Here is a 12,556-nt window from a genome sequence, read left to right as displayed (position 1 = left end):
GTGTTGAATCTGCATTTGCAGATCAAATGTCACGTGTACATCTTATGACATAGGTTTGTGAGTTTCCTTTATATATATATATATATATATATTTTAATATTTTAACTTTCCTCTTGCTGTTCCTGCACCATGGTCCACATACAAATAGCTACTCATCCACACAAAAATTTAGATTTATTGATTTTAGGCTAGATCTTGGTCTTCAAAATATATATTCATCTTAAGAAAAATATTAAATTACCCCAGCCTTATCCTTTGCAGGCTTCCTACGCATCCTGGAAAGCCTGTTTTTTTTTGTTTTGTTTTTTTTTTCGATGTAGTGTTCCAGTCATGAGAAATGAGAAAATTGCCTAAATGTCCTGGAAATCAATCAGCTATGCTGGAAAATATTTTAGTGTAGACCAGATATCATAGGCCAAAATCATAGGTGCCTTTTGTGATTGCAAGCTCCATCGCCATGGTTCGTGATCTCTGTCATCCAGGTCTGCAACTTCACCCCCAATGCCCCCTCTGTGATCGCAACCCCCCCACCCCCCAGTAAAGTGCCGCCACCACCACAGAAGCAGAAAACAGCCAGATGTTTGCATGTGGATCAGTAACTTGTTTGTGTGTGGATCATGGCACAGGAACAGCGAGTGGTAAGTCTCAAAATCAAAAAATGAAACTTACGTCACTGAATGCACGCGTGTCACTTGATCTGCAAATACAGATTCAAAACTTTACACGCCAATTTTACACCGGAGAATGTCTTATTGCAAAACAATACACATGGAAATTGGAAACATATTTTTGGTTTTCATATACGAAGTATGAGCTATTTTTGCAAAAGGGAAAATACGTATTCACAGATACAGTATGTACTGTATGCATTTGTAATAAAAAAAAAAAATCATTTAAATGACAAATTGCAAGGCACAAGTTGAGAGATATTTGTAGAACACATTTATGGATGCATGCATTTGTCAATAATACTGAGGCTAATCTCTCTCTATAGACATCACCTGTTGTCAAAGACAGTGTCATGTCAGACTGTGCAAGTCTATGAATGGATGTGTATTAGTGAGCTGGCAGTTACCAGGCTCAGTATTCACCATTCTTATACCATTATCAGTATTAATATGTCTTTTTTATTTTTGGAAATACTGTGTTCATGTGTAAATGTGGCCACTGTGTTTTCACCAGCAGCTAAGAGAAAAGAAGAGGTACACAGTTGAATCTCATTTCATCGTTTTGTAAAGGAATGGATCACGCTTTTTGGCCTCAGGTCAAGATAACATTGAGGAATAAAAACAACCAGACCAGTCAAACATAATGCCCAAATTCTTAAAGTTTGTGGAGCTAGCTGCTGTCTCTCTCTCTCTCTCTCAAATTCAAATTGCAGGGATGTGGGAAAATAAAATTTTAAAATTCAAGTTGCTTTATTGGCAAATGCAAATGTAATTAGAAATATAATTACTGCCAAAGCGCACATATAAATAATATGTAAAATAATGATATTAAAACATTATCTTTCTCTCTCTCTCTCTCTTGTTCTCTCTTTCTCTCTCTCCCTCACTCTCTCTTGTTCTCTCTCTCTCGCTCGCTCTGTCTCTCGCTCTCCTCCGCCAGTGCTTTAACAAATTGGCAGGCAAAGTTTAATGCGATTAGAAGTGTCGTCCAGTGAGCCCTTTGATTCAGTAGGTAGACACGTCGTTTTGGCGTTGGGAGGCGACGGCGCCCAGTGACAATAATTAGCACATGCTAGTCATTAACAAACGCAGATTAGCCATGAGCTCATTGGGCAGCCTGCCATGGGGGTGACGGGCGTCGGGCTGGTTTCAATTCCGTCCAACGAGACCTCGGATATGAGCGGCGGCGTTCGGCGAAGCACGCCCCGCGCTCTCTCATGGCTTTCATTAGCAAATTTCAGAATCTGTAGATTTATGGAAATTACTTTTAAATGTGGCCAATCTTTTTTTTTTTTTGATGGCGAGTGGCGAGTTGGCTTGCGGTGGGGAGACCCCGCTGCGAGGTTTTAATGAAAGATCATAGCGGCCCTCCAAGACTGACAGAGTGCCACGGACCCCGAAAAGCCTAAAATAATCTGTTTTACTTTTAATGGCAGCCATTTTATATTCATTAAGATCAAAATGCTGTTTTTTTGCCGGCAAATTGCAAAGCTATTCCGCTCACAGCTTGAGAAGCCAGAGGCCCCACTGCTTTCTCTCTGGCTCATAAGAGAGCGAGCGCCTAATATCTTTAATGTGCTTTGATGGCGCTGGGGGCCGTCACAGGTGGGGGGGGTGGGGGATGGGGGGTGGGGGGGGGATGAGGCCGCGCGATCCGGCTCGTCTCGGTCAGATGTCAAAAGGCAACGCCACCTTTCTCAATGCGGACCGTATCTCCCTGCAATCAGCACCCCCCACACCCCCCACCTGGACTCCTCTCTCTCTCTCTCTCTCTGTTTGACCTCCGCTCCCTCTCTTCCCGCTCCTTGCGGTCGCTCGCTGTTATCGCCTGCGAGCCGGGGGCCCTGGTTCTGCAGGTGTGCGCGGAGGCCACAATTACCAGGATCTGTAATGTGGTGTAATCAGGGGGCTATTGTCACAGCGGTCCTGCTCTATATATACCCGCCGCCAGCCCTCTCACGGACGCCGTCACTTTTTTATGCCGTTGTCCTCGATTTGCAGGCTTTAAAATATCGTTCAGTTCACATGTTCCCACTGAGAAACGTGTCTTTCTGGAGTTTCTGTCGATTTATTTATGTGTTTTGTTTTTTTTTTTTTGTTTTTTTTTGGAAGAGTGAAGAGCCATTGAAGAGTGAACGCAGCAACATCTGGGGGCAGTTTTGAGATAATAAAATATCATCCATTTATATATGAAAAAATGAAATTCTGTTTTCTTTTTTAAATGATTAAATAGTATAGTTAAATAGTCTTGAATTATCATTAGTTAGCCAGTGAATTCCATTTTTAAACACAGCCAGTGCTTTTAAGCTGTGACACACACACACACACACGCACACACACAGGCGTGTTATAGGCACACACTTAAGTGTGTGCATTAGCTGTTTAATAGCGCCTCAGGAGTGCGCAGTATGCCTGACAGTGTGCTGTACCCGGGGCAGCACGGCTGCGCGTCCTTCAGTGAAAGCTCCGTGCATTCGCGCTCCTGGAGACGTGCAGAGAGGGACGGGTTTGAGTCACTGCAGCTGGCCGGAGATCAGAGGAGCAGCAGTCCCTGCTTATCCTGGCCCGTCCCGCTCCCCGATCGTTAAACCCAGGACGGTTAGTCATCAGTGGCTCTCTGCCCATTCTGCTCCGCACTGTCTGAGCTGGCGTGTGTTAGCCTCGTGCTCCGTGAAGCTAACCACGCCTCCCCCCTCCTTCTGCAGCCGCACGCCCGCCCCTGTGCTTCTTCTGCGGTGGGGGCCAGGGGTCCCGGTGTGCGGTCACACCGGCGCTGCCCCCCCCACACCTCTCCAACGGGGAGCGGCACTTCTGCTCACCGGCCAGCAGAAGGCACAGTCGTTGCACACCCGACCGGAAAGCCGCCGTCCCCCCCTCACCCCCCGGCCGTCACCCCAACCCTAACTCCGCCCGCTGAGGCACTACGGGGCGTGGAGCCCAGCCCGTCGCGGGGGGGGGGGGAAGAGGAGGGGTTCTGATAACCGCACGAGCCCCGCACTCGCGCCTTCCGGGGGAAACGCAATATGGCGCCCGGCGTTTATGGGTCCTGAGCGCCCGCGGGTGGGGTGCCGCGGGCGGGGTGCTGCGGGCGGGGCGCTGCGAGGGCAGGGTGACTCCCGGTCCTTTGTGCGTCGGGCGGCGGCGGGGGAATTCCGTAACCTCCCTCCCTCTCTGCGGGTCTTAGGGGCGAGCTGGCTGTGTCTGGCCCTGCCAAAGCTGTCTTTAATGGGCCTCTGAAAACACTCTGAAAGCAGACGCAAATGTGTGGATGGGCAGGCGGCCAACTGGCGCTGGGGGGGGGGGGGGGGGGTCTTAAACAGTGGGAGGGTTGTGAAGGAATGCTTGAGGACAAAGCCAATCGGGGAAGGGAGGGAAGGACAAGAGGAAAAAAGAGGGAGAAGGAAAAGAGGGGAAGACAGGAGGGAGCGGGAGAAGGGAACAGAGAGAGAGGACAGGAGAGAGGTCAGGGGAAAGGGATTGAAATGAAATGCTCTGAGTCAAAGAGAGAGAGAGAGAGAGAGAGAGAGAGAGAGAGATAGAGAGAGAGAGCTGCCACATGCTTTAACATCCTGGAAGCGATCACATTCCCACCTGTCTAAATTTAGGTGGATAATGGGGTAATGGAAGACAGATGTAATCAATTTGAGGTCCTGCATATTTCTGATTTAAAAGCTAAATAACATCAATAGTGTAAATATCTCCTGTAATCTGAGGAAAAGATGGCATTTAGCATAAATATTCAGATGAAATGAAGCATGGTTCTCACATGATTTGTTTATTTTTTCAGTATATGGTCACTCTAAGTACAGGACCATATGTATTAGGGCACAAGAAGTAAAAAATCACTGAAGTATTTGCTCATTTTGATATCAGAGCTATAGTACACAATCATTGTCATCAGAGAAACTTGTTAAATATAATTAACATTTTGATAGAATCACAGACATGATGTATGTCAAGAATATCCTTTTTTATGATATGGATCAAAAGCTGTGGGAAATTAAGTGGGAAAAAAGAGAATTCGTTCATAAAGTGAATTTGTTATTTTATTTTGATATGGAAATGCACATTCTTTTATTATTAATTATTCATAAAGTATTGTAGTTTTCACTAGCCCATAATAAGCACACCTTATTCATTTTATTCACCCATCAGATCTTTGAAAAATAAATAAATAATCAATAAATAAATATGAATACTCCAGCAAAAAAAAAAAAAAAAAAAAAAAACACCTCACTTTATTATTCTTTTTTAAATCTATGGTTTATCACAGTTTCCAATCATAAGATTTAAATGAGACTCATATTAACCAGCCCAGGGTTTCCAGATGAGGACACTTGACCGTTCTGTGCGGTTTTGCCGGTGTTTTCCCCCCTGGCGCTTCTCCTCCCCAGAGCCGTGCGGACGGGCCTGGCGGTGCGGGCGCACAGGGGGATTCTGGGTGTTTTGACAGCGCTGTAATGGGGAGACAGCGCCGCAGCCTCTGTGTTGGGTCCTCACCGCTAACGCTCCGCGTGTCATCGTCGGTTCCCGGGACAACAGGAGAAACGACGGGGCCCGATGCATATGAAACAGGGGGGTGGGGGGGGATCATGCATAAACATGGGGCCCCGGGCCCGGAGGCGAGGTGACTCCACCGCGGGACAGGGGGGCTCAGCGGCCCCGCTCTGGACCGGGCTCCCCAGGACCCGCTTACTATTCATGAGCTCCGGGGCGCCGTGGCAATAAGCCACGCCTCCAATTACTGTACGTAGCGGGCGCCCGCTAAGTGATGGATCGCGACGGCGGTGACGGACGATACATCATGATTAAGATCAAGCGCCGGAGGAAGAGCAGCCCGGGGACACATCACGCTCTCGGCCACACGCTCGTGTCCCCCCCCCGCCCCCCCCACAGCCCCCGACCCCAACGCTGCTGTCAATCACCTAACGCGTTCCTTTAACGGACTGAAAAATGTCTTACTGTACTTATTGTCTTTTTCCAAAGGAATTTTCCCTCCCCAACCCCAACACTACTGTCAATCCCCTAATGTGCTCCTGTGACTGAAAAATGTCTCACTGTACTTCATTTCTCTTTTCATAGGAATGAGGTGGACTCTGTGACCTTGTATGATTTGGTCATTAATGTATCATCAGCAATACAGATTATACGTAAATATAACGTAAGTTTGTGTAAACGAATGAATTTGGTTTGCGCAAATTTAAGAAAGAACTTTTAAAAAGATTCATTGAATGCTTCCCCACAGTACAGTACGCCCAACATTTTCACCTACTCTGTGCAGGCTACTGCTGAACTGGGGGCACTCAGTTCCACACTGCTTATTTGTGTTGTCCCAATTATTTATTTTATTTTAAATGTGATATTAAAACCACGGACAAGCTCGTAGGCTTCCAAAATCCCCTCATGGCATTTCCAGATGAACAGGAACAGTGGTGTTTTACCTTCAGCATTTTGTTTTCCAATAAACTGACTGCATTATGAGGGGAGTGGGTGAGGATGACTCACCAGTGTCAAACATATTATAATATTCTAACCACAGCGCATTTACATTAGGCTAATGTTTGCTTTCTAGCATTGTTTTATGAAGTGACAGAGTCTGATGTCCTTTATAATGTTGCCTTTGTTTTTTAACCAATGTTTGAAAGTAATAAATTCTGAACCCTAAATTAGCAATTCGACATGTTCCCAGCATGGGTCAAAATGTTGGTCATGTTGTGGTGTTTTTTTTTGCGAAAATTCTTGTTTATTTTGGAGTTACAAATGTGACCTACACTGTAATTATGTCTTGTGCCGGCACCGGTGGTTCAGATGTCCGTGTGTTAGCATTGTTACTTTTACCAAAGTTTAAAATAGCTTTGAAGCGAGTGATAACACAGGTCCCTCTGACAAATGCGCCTGAGAATATTTTGAGCGATGACACGATGCACGGGAACTGGAAACGTGACAATCAGACAATACGGACTACAGACCCTCATTAAGGTGGCACTGAGAGAGGGGTGCAGGAGGGACCGGTCTTCTCTTTAGAAATGCTTTGACTAGAAATCAGCATGTGAACCACAGCCTTTGGAATACACTGATGAAAAATGCCACTGGGGCCTCTAGATAGTGTGAAAACACAATGACTCCAAGAACATGTGACTCACGTTACCAGCAGCATGCTCCATTGTTATTACAGTTCATTTGGTTTCCGTACAGCATTAATCCTGATATTGTAATCGTGTTGATCACAGATTATTCCGCTGCTGTATTTAAGGAGTGAATGCAAACACCTCACAGAGGTGATTCAGTGACCTTTAGACGTACAGAAGTGCACAGATGCATTTTTCACCAGTCTTAGCTCCATAACGGGAATGTTTTTCACTGCCTGACACCCCCCCGCCCCTCTGGATGGTCACAGGTTTGTTCAGGTGAGCAGAAACTGGACACTAGCCCTTTAATTCATCAAAAGCAAGGGGGGGCGGGGTGCAGCCCATATCTACGAGCTGCATTCCAAAGGGAGATGTTTTCAATTCACTCATTATAGTGGGGTCACTCAGGGTCAAGTTCAATGGCATGAAAAAAAAAAAAGAAAAACCCTGGCAGCCGGGACCGCCGCCCACACACAGAGCAGACGCGGGGCCGCCTGAACCCCGCCACGTAATTTGGGGGGGGGGGGGGGCAAATACGGAAAAATTAGCCCGACGTGCTGTTTACATTTAAAGGAAGAAAAACATTAACAATCCAGCCGGGGTGAGGTGACGGGGACCGTAGCAAAGTAAACACGGTCTGCCGCGCGAGCCCGGCCGTAATGATGCTATTAGTATGCATGCAGCCCAGGCCAGATGTAGCCTGTATAGCAGTCCGAGCCCCTCTTTTCTCTCGCCGCCCTTCTCACCCCCCCCTTCCCCAATAATGGCTTTAGACTCTATTGAGAGCGGGGACAGCGAGAGGCCGCTGCTGCCGACAGGACAGGACGGGGAGATAATGCGCGCGGGCGAACGGAACACGGCCGCCGTGCCCGGCGTGGCCGCGGCGGCATTGTCTGCGGCTGAGAGCGGGCGACATCGGCCCGGAGGACGACAAAGCGCCGACACAATGAGCCGTGCATATTCACCGCCGGCGTCAGACCCGCCGCAGCTGGCCAGTGCGAGGAGACAGAGGGGTCCGCCGGAGAAATAAAGGGGGGGGGCGTGGGGGGAGAGAAAAAATAAATAAATCAAAATAAGCCCGCTCCGAAGCTGGGCTAGCATTCTCCACCGGAGCGCACGGAGAGGACCCAGTGTGTGTGTGTTTTTTCTCCCTGAAAGGACAGGCGACGCAGAGGAGGAAAAGGGGTGGTGTTGGTGGAGGGGGTGGGGGGGGGCTAAGGTGCAAGTGCATATGCAGAGAGAGAGAGAGAGAGAGAGAGCAGAGAGAGAGAGAGAGACTCCACACTCTCCTGGGCAGCCATCTTCTGTCTACCCTTGTCATGTCGATTGAGACCTGAAGCATATTCCTAAATTGTATGCTCAGGGTCAGATTGCTGTAATTACTTTTTTTACCCATCGGGTCATCTCTATAGGGCCCCCGCCAGCAATTCCCACCGCAAAGTTCATCAGGGCTCACGCCTCATCCAATGCTGGGGAATTGAAGAGGCAAGCTTTTAAATGACACATTTCACCAGCAGAGATATCACCTGTGCTTGTTTTTAGTCTGAGGGTGGGGGGTGGATTGGGGGGGGGGAGGGGGTGCTCAGAACACATCTGTTTTCATATGGAAATATGTCATTTGAGTTAACCGAAGGCGCAGTTAAACTGTTCATAGTTTTTATTTGTGTGCGCAGTACGTTCACCATCGCTGAAACATTCGTGTTGTTTTTTTCTTTAAAGGTAATGTAGGTTTTCAGCCATCACTTTTAAGCAGCCATATGGGTACTAGAGAGAGAGCCGTGTGGATTTTGTGAGCTGCCTTTGAGCGCTGTTTGGAAATCACACGTCTCTGAAGTGCAGTTCAGCAACCAACATGCACAGGCTATACACAGCACTGCTTTCACTTAACTTATAAAAAAGGGTAGCAAGTGTTTTCATCTCTAAAGATACAGGGCATGAGCTGTGAGAAAGAGTTAAAATGACAGTAATTGCACCCGTGCGTGTGTGTGTGTCTGTGTGTGCGTGTGTGTGTATGCGTGTGTGTGCGCGTGTGTGTGTGTATATCCGCACTTACATGTGTAGGAGATCACAAAACAGTTGTATTTTGTCTGTATCTCGGGGGGATTTCAGGGAGGTGCTGCTTGTTCTGACACTGTCAGCATGGATGGCCCCACCGTTCAAAGGCCTTTCTGTATTGTTCTGTTTTTTTCTTCTTCTATTTTATGCATCACAGGCCTCTAATTCGCTGAGGCCTTTAAGACACAGTGACCAATGAAGGGGCGAGAAGCCTTTATAACTCCACTGATGTGGGGGTGCTCAGTCCTCAGACCCCCTCTTCCTCTCCTCCCACGGTTTTTGTCCTCCAGGCTGAGAATGTGATATCTATGGTACAGAGCTATGTTATGTGGTGGCTGACCTAAGGAACACCAACTCAGAGGACTACAAAAGTAGTTCCAGTCATTGGTTACATTTTAAATACGAATTTTGGCAACTGCCAAATGCACCAAACTACATCCCTGATTTACAATGACATTTTACGACTTAGCAATTTATAAGCTTTTAACCAAAGAGACTAAACACACATACATGTACACACACATGCTGCACACACAGGAGAAGCCAAAGCATGGGCATTCGGACTGACTCCAGTTCTGTGGAGTGGACTGAGCGGCCATATGTTAAGGATTTAGGACAAACCCGCTCTTAACTGGAGTTTCCTGCAGTTTTTCTGTTTTTTTTTTTTTTTTTTGGTCTCTATCATCCCAATTGGTTGAAAAATGTGTGATGTTTTCCAGAAAAGAGGAGGAAAGCTGAAATAAGGTTTTGATTCCTTTTTTTAAAAAATAAATTCCAGGATTTGGAACCTTCCACAGTCAGAATTCCTGTATTTATCCAGTATTCATCTTTGGACGCTGGACAGGGAGATGTGAAGCTTCCATTAAACATTCCAACATTGGCTGGTCAGCTCGGCCCAGCTTTGAAGATGAGGGGTTACCAAAGATCCACATTAAAACAATATTTATGTCCCGCAGTCGGCCAGCTCAGAAGAGCCGCGATGTGGACAGAGGGATGGCTTTCGACACCATCGGTCACACTCCAGAACTAACCGCGCTGACCCTGCCAGGTGACTCAATGGCTCGGCATTCTGGGACAGGCCGCACGCTGGCTTCAAATCAGCTCAAACTGCAGTTTTGTTGCTAACATTTTTGCTAGTAAATCTGGGTTCCAGTCTCCCCTTTTCTTTTTATTTATTTTTATGAAATATGCTTGATTGTTATTTTGAATAAGAATTTGCTGTCTGTGCTGTGAAAAAAATAAATGAACAAAATGTATAACATAATGTGATTTGGAGTGTTATGTGAGTGGGGGGTTAGTGGAGGGGGGGATTGGGCATGGTTCAAGCTGACATGGTTCCACCATGTGTGGGTGTCACTGTGGATGCTCTGACCCCTGTGATTACCAGCCCAGCAGAGAGCCAGATAAAAACAAAACAATGTTAACCAACGTCATCAGAATAGTATACCTCATTATTATTAACCGGCTCTGAAGGAGGAGGAGAGCGTGGAGCAGCTCAGCACTGTGCTCAAACCTGCCGTTCTCAGTCTTATGAGCAATGGCTGTACTTGAGAAGCGGGGCTGTGGCAGTCTTTGGGATTCCTGGTGATAACGCCTTCGATGACAGCGCAGGGCCCAGTCTCACATGCATGTTGCCATGGCCCCAAAAACCTTCAGCTTGAATTAAGCTGGTGTTTCTACAAAAACCACAACATATAAAATACCACCTAACAGACACGGAAAGTGGTCAAAGGCGTGGGCATATTAAATCTAATTGTATTTATTATCATCAATGAGCAAGAATAAATACTCACATGAAGGGACGACAAACCAAAATGGGAAGGCAGACATCCCCCAACCTGCCTGCCAACACTAAAATAAAATGAAAACTAAATTTAATAAAAACTAAAACAATCCTGAAAAAATAGTCATGTTACACTTGATACCAAAACTTTGGAGCATGTGTGTACGTGTGTGTGCGTGCGTGTGTGTACGTATATATGTGTGCGTGTGTTTGTGCATGTGTGTGTGTATGCGTACATGTGTATGTGTGTGCAGATATGCATGTGTGTGTGCGTGTGCCTGCGAGTGGGCGTGTAGGTGTGTGTGTGTGTGTGTGTGCAGATATGCATGTTTGTGTGTGTGAGTGTGTGTAGGTGTGTGTGTGCCTGCGAGTGGGCGTGTAGGTGTGTGTGTGTGTGCGTATGTGTGTGTGTGTGTGCATGTGCCTGCGAGTGGGCGTGTAGGTGTGTGTGTGTGTGTGCGTATGTGTGTGTGTGTGTGTGCGTGTGCCTGCGAGTGGGCGTGTAGGTGTGTGTGTGTGTGTGCGTGTGCCTGCGAGTGGGCGTGTAGGTGTGTGTGTGCGTGTGTGTGTGTGTGCGCGTAAGGCCTCAGTCTGCAGCAGTGTCTTTGCCCTCTCCCTGCAGGATGCACTGGGGCTAATTTGTTTGTACGGCCCCAGCCCTGAGCACCTGGCCCTGGGCCTCCTCCTCCTGACCAGATCAGCGCTGCTGCAGTCTCCAGCGCTCGCTGCAGGGGACATGTCAAACAGCAGGGAGCAGGGTGAGTGCCCTTCAGTCAGTCACACATACCGGGCGGCGTCTTGCAAATAGTGCGTCTGAAATGGTATGGTGCCTGAACCAGTAGTCCTCCTTTTTTGAAATAAAGAACAAACAACAACATCGAAGAATGTGTTTTTTTTTTATTATTGCAAAGCCATGTCCCATTGTTTGAATCTTTTGGGGAAACAATACAGCCACACTATAGACAGTTTTGCTTTAGGTATTTTTAATACCTTGTGTTTAATGTTAGCTAGCTTGCTAACCTGAGTCGACAGAGCGAGTGTATTATGTTAGTGAAAATGGCACCGAAATTAAGCACCAAAATCTGTGTTTTGATCAGAATGTTCAATACTTATAGTTAGGAAATGTCATGAAGGAGGAGCCATATGGATTTCATGGTGGCAGATTCATTTTACATTGCTGATTTTACCACTGTGGCGTTTATAGTGTTAGATACATTTTAACAAGGCTACTGTAGCTACCTTGCTAACACTTTTTTAAATGAATGCTAGCTAAGGCTATAGATTATCTACCATCGCCAAAACAGTTAGTAGGTCTTACATGGGCCAAGTAGCATTAAATGATTTTGGAAACATTGCTTTGGAATTGTGCTTGTTTAATTTGTTTGAGCTAAAATAGCCGATATTGTTTCTCGTGACCTCAGTTTGATATCGATACCTTTAACGGTAGGCCTTGATCTTGCCAGTTTTAATTAATGACTTACAGACAGTGCTTTGTTTGTGTGCGTAACTTGCCATTTTTGTTTGTTGAAAATGTGTTTTTGTTGAGATGATATACTGCATATACAGCACACTCAATACTACATGTTTGTTTCCTCAGTGAGAAAAACACAAATTCAAAGTAGTTCGACTTCAGTCTGTACATCTGACAGATGTTTCCATGGAAATATATGTATACAGATACTGTATAAAATAAAAGCCTTATTTTTCATGTAATATGCTATGTTGTACTCATATTATAAACATACCTTTGAATGGCTTTCCCCCTGTGTGAGTTGCTACAGTGCAGTATGTCATATTGGGAAAGCAATACATCCCACTGTCACCTCCAAACATGGGAAGACATGTAGGAAGCATCCCAGACAGTAGGGACATTTGTTGTTTCTCCTTGTGTGTAGTGTGAAGTCTTCTAGCCGTATGTGCAG

The 12,556-nt window shown here is 46.3% G+C and overlaps 1 long non-coding RNA gene across 2 annotated transcripts in view; it reads left to right on the top strand.

The window, feature by feature from the left end:
* The window catches only part of LOC135245118 (uncharacterized), a 147,303-nt gene extending 135,510 nt beyond the window's left edge, over positions 1–11,793 (top strand). The window contains exon 5 of one of the 2 annotated variants that reach the window (XR_010327153.1): positions 11,257–11,793. This is a non-coding gene — a long non-coding RNA (uncharacterized LOC135245118). Of the gene's footprint in view, positions 1–9,807; positions 10,116–11,256 lie in introns of those variants that run through there. The other variant, XR_010327154.1, reaches the window with a different exon arrangement.
* Positions 11,794–12,556: the final 763 nt, after the last annotated feature.

Source organism: Anguilla rostrata, chromosome 18 (genome assembly GCF_018555375.3).
Source record: "Anguilla rostrata isolate EN2019 chromosome 18, ASM1855537v3, whole genome shotgun sequence".
Lineage (NCBI taxonomy): Eukaryota > Metazoa > Chordata > Actinopteri > Anguilliformes > Anguillidae > Anguilla > Anguilla rostrata.
This window is presented reverse-complemented; position numbering and strand designations above follow the sequence as displayed.